We start from the raw sequence: 5,051 nt of genomic DNA, 5'->3' as shown, positions 1-5,051 counted from the left end.
AGTTGACAATTATTAGCCGAGTACGCAAGGGCCTTGCAAATATAATTAAACTTCTTAGGATTAAACACAATGGACAAAACTCCATCGATTAAAATGAAAAGTGGAACAATCCCATAGGTCAATGTAAATAACGACAAAAAATATCTGCATCCGTTGTGAGGAATTCTTCTCACAACAAGATGTTTTGGTGTATTCACTTGCTTACTTGCGATCTACCTCTTACTGTAGAGTTATTAGGATCGTCTGTCTCATAGGAAATTACTGATTTGAGTTTTCGTTGTGAATTGCCATCTGTCAGGTAATCGACAGACAAGAACTATGTTACTACTGTATTTGTTTCTGTATTCATGTGAAATCCAAATATATTCGCATGCTTATGTATTTTGTACAAGTATTTACGTCTCTATTGCATGTCTTAATAAGGGTTGTGAGGTCAAATAAGACAGAACTGGGTACTGATTGATTTATTACCTGGGCAAAGGTATGCATAGCAGCGTGCGGACGGAAATGAGGTGCCCGACCCCCGGTCGCCGTGACCCGCACGCTGAGTGAGAGCAATTTGTGCTTGTTAATAGTGAATCAAATAACGATAACAAGAGACATAATGTGCATACAGTGATAAATTATATATTGGCGAAAAGGCCAGGAAACTCTACTTACAAATATATACGTGAGATTCTTGCTGCGTTGATAGCTGCGATACATGATCGTAATTAATGGGTAAAGACCACGACTTTACAAATAACACCCCCCTCCCCCCAACCAATTATTATGAAATAATGATTGGAAGATCTGTTGAATGTTAATCACGGTATCTTCTTGGGAGCAGGAGCCGACCCCCAGTTCTTCATGTCTGCGGTTGTGGCCTGTGGGGAGGCTTCGACCCTTCGAGTGCTGAATTGTCCGGCGGTTTTGCTGGGCGGATGGCATCCTTAGTGCGGCCCTTGGGACATCCTTGACTCCGTTTCGGGATGCCGATCACTTCATCCGAGGTCTTGTTTTGTGGAGGAATTCTGGGACATCTGCCGGTTTCCTCCCGGGTTCCGCTATCCGAGGCACCGAGAGAAATTCCTCCCTGGCACTAACTCCTTTGCCAACCCCAAGTAGAGAGGTTTCATCAGTCCATAGAGTCCCTGTACCTTCACAGTTGGAGACTATCCAGCATCCCACGCGAGTGAGAGGCTTTTCTCACCAAGCAGCATCAGAGATGTCTGGATATATTTGGAAATACTCTGCGGACGTCTGTCGGGAAATGGGTCATCTTCTGTGGTTGCTATTGTGGAAGGGGTTTCTCTCTAGCTGGAGCTACTATTCAGCAGGTAGCGAACTTTCACATCTTTTGCTGAGAAAACAATCTCTCTATTTCAGCAATTAAGGGCTACAGAGCTGCCCCGGGTGTAGTCCTACATCTAAAGGACATAGATCTCTCTCCCTCATGGGAGATCTCCATGCTGAAGAGCTTTGAAAAATCTTGCTCTCCCAGGGAACTCAGGCCCCCTGAGTGGGATGTGACTCTCATCATTCAAAGCCTGACTTGTGCACCTTACGAGCCTCTACGAGAGTCGTCAGTCAGGGATCTGACCCACAAGACTGTATTTCTGCTTGCCCTGGCATTGGCGAAGAGATTAGGCTAACTCCATGGTCTTTCTTGTAATGTTAAACACTCGAGGGGATGGGGATCTGTTTCGTTCGAATTTGTCCCAGAATTCATAGCAAAGACTCAGAATCCAATGGTCCCTGGCATTAGATTCAAGTCCTTTTCAATCCCCTCCCTAGAGGACTTTGTAGGTAACAAACTGGACAAGATGCTATTTTGTCCAGTTAGAATGTTGCAGTGCTACCTTAAAAGGACTCGATAGCTCAGGCCTGGGCGTCAACGACGTTTTGTTAGCATTGGCAAGACAAAGAAAGAGGTTTCCAAGAGAGCAATCTCTTTCTGGCTTCGTGAGACTATCAAGCGGGCATACTCAACGTCAAACAAAGAGGATTTGGGTATGTCCTGGCCTACCAGAGCTCATGAAGTCAGGGGTATCGCTCCATCCCTTTCATTCAAGATGAACCAGTCAGTACATCAGGTGCTGAGAGCAGGAGTGTGTCATAACAGATGACATTCGCCTCCTTTTACCTAAGGGACATTGCTCATAGGTCCTTGGACACCTTTTCCTTGGGTCCTGTGGTGGCTGCTCAACATTTATGCAGCTCATCCAGTTCCCCTAGCAGAACAGGTAGCATCCGGTCTAAGATGTATGGTTGTTGAAGTGAAAGTGTGTGTGTGACTGGCCCCCCTCCTTTCCCTTTCTCATACCTCCCCTCTTCCGGCAGGCAGAGGATAGGTTTTCATGCCATCATGTGCTGGACGGGCACAGATGCAAGTGATTACTCAGCCTTTCTATATTTTCCTGCTTTTTTTAGCTTTATTGTCTCCAACGTAGTGTTCTTCCAAGTCTTTTTCAAAATAATGTTGCTTTCAGACCCAATACAGTACTTCGAAGTGCCCGGAAGTCTGAAAGTCGAGCACACAATTGTTCTCCTGATCAGAGGCATAGAACTACTTCTTTTGCTCACATTGCACAACCAAGAAAAGTCCAAGGTGAGGCGAACCTCCATTCAGTTATGAAGCTTACCCAGATCCTCCCACCATTCAGTAAGTCTTCCTATGTAAAGACCGATGGTTTGTACTCATGTAGGAATAAATGAAAAATTTTGACAGTACTTTGTACTTTTCCTAACATACAAACCTGAGGTCTTTACATACACTGCCCACCTCTAGCCACCCCTCATTTTGATACCTTGTTGTGTAGAATAGCCTGTTCCAGCTTGTGCTGAAGGTAATTCCTATGTAAAGACCTCAAGTTTGTATATTAGGAAAAATACAAATTACTTCCAAAATTTGTCATTTTACATTCATTTAACACAAAGGATTGTTCTTTTACCTACTAAGCTGAGAGTCTAAACTCTTTCAGGGTGACAGTCATTGCAAGATCTGGATAGAATAAATAAAGCAAGTAATATTGCTTATTACAAACAAGTGAATTCACATCAATTATTCTGATTTAAAGTAGCTTAAACTAAGATTGTGCTTGAGAGGTTACGTTAGATTGCATACCAAATCTCTTTTACCCTTTATGAAGTGGATTTTTTAATGAATTATATAGCCTGTAATACGGTAAAGATCTTTTTAATGTTCTTGTGTCTTTAATAGTCATAAAGATATCGCGAAAAAAAAATAAAAATGAAAACTTTAAAAGGATATAATTTGCCTTTCATGGAGTTTATTCTTCCACCAATGGCACAAATGAGAAGAGACTCCCAAATGTCTGCGTCCCTACCCTACCCCACGGGATGGCACAACATGATTAGTGGGGCCCAAATGTAAGCCAAACCCACTTGCTAGGACTAAGTGTATTACAAGAATACAATCATCCCCACACTAACGTTGCAGAAAAAACTGGATAGAATTCTGAGTCCTACCTCCAGAACCAGATTCCCCTGGAATCCGTGGTCCAGCCCTGCAGAATAGTTCTGCCTTTGAGCTATCAATCTGATCTCTCTTAGGTCCAAACATTATCAGGCAGTTGATGGTCCTACCACAGTTCCCACTATTTAGCTTCAGATATGGGCTAAACCCACTCCCAGCTATGCTATCTTTTCCTATTTAACAGGTCCAATACATTTTAGCAAAAGTGGAAAATTCCACAAAAATTAATCTAAATCTAAAGAAATATATATCGATATATGGGACTCTTGGACTCAAACTCGGGGACAAATTTCTGGGGTTCAAGAGCCTCACCACGTCAAGGTGGTCCCATGTCAATGGGGTATCTACTACCTAAAGAGTTACCTCGGAGTGTATGACTTTGTGTGTATTGAAAGGGCTATAAATTCCTTTAATCTTAGTTGTTGTTTTTGCAACAGAATCTTCTGCTCCACTGTAAGCCATTTGCTTGAAAGTGGCAAAAAATCTCAGTCTGTTGTTTCACCTTCCTTGTGGCCATATACTTTTTATATATGTTAATCTTTTATCAAATGCAATCCATGAAGCTTGCCATTTACTAAAGATAATGGGTCTTAGAGACAGTAAAAATCAATTAACAGAAATATTTATAACCAATCTGATCATAGTACTAGAAAGTGACAGCCTTGTCAGTATCTTAACCTTATGGCTACAGGTGCAATGATCACAAATAAATTAACATTTACACTGGCCTTACACAGCTTCATGTAAACTTAACCTGTTCAACTAAAGGATTTTTAATATAATTTCTCATCTACAAATTTCAGTGGTGGTAAATTCTTAATAATTTTAAATACAGTAATCTTGTTCATTAGATGATAATGTGGCAAATACACCAGATGAGACTGAGTCTTGTATAAACTGCATGTTGTGAGCCATCACATCTAATGTATTCTACTGTGTGTGGCTTATGATATTCAAGGGTACATGCATTATTCTTATGCCCCTTCCACACGAGGGAGAAAGACACGACGGGTACTTGGATTTGCTTGTAATTCTCTCGCTTTTAAACAATGTTACCAGATCAAACAGTCCAAGGAAAGCAGTAGGCACAGGCAAGCAAACCAACGACTTGGACCACATGCCGGGCAGAGTGCAGTCAGAGCTGTGTCAGGCAATGTGGTCCCTAATTAGGGACCAATCCAGTGCCTCAACAACAGGCACTTTGATGGTTTACCCGTGGTTTCCTCGTCAATTATCTCAACAAGGTGGTGCCTCCTGAAACCCCTGATGAAGTGCCTCTTGAAGGGGAAAAGGCACCCTCAGAGATTAACTACTCTACTTTGCTATGCAGTCATATCTTCCTCATTCATCAGACTGCAAAGCTATTTCATCATCATCATCTATAACCAACAATCATCACCAGTGAGTACCCGTATAATTTACTCTTATTATTATTATTACGTACTATTATTACAGATACCCCGTGTATATTATGTACTATTATTGTTTAGGCATATTATTTATTATTAATGTAGTATTATTATTTAATCTTATTACTATTATATGTATTATTATTTAATCTTAGGCACTCCCG

The sequence above is a fragment of the Macrobrachium rosenbergii genome, chromosome 18, assembly GCF_040412425.1.
Source record: "Macrobrachium rosenbergii isolate ZJJX-2024 chromosome 18, ASM4041242v1, whole genome shotgun sequence".
In the NCBI taxonomy this organism is placed as follows: domain Eukaryota; kingdom Metazoa; phylum Arthropoda; class Malacostraca; order Decapoda; family Palaemonidae; genus Macrobrachium; species Macrobrachium rosenbergii.
The sequence above is the reverse complement of the archived record's forward strand: the minus strand, read 5'-3'. Positions refer to the sequence as shown.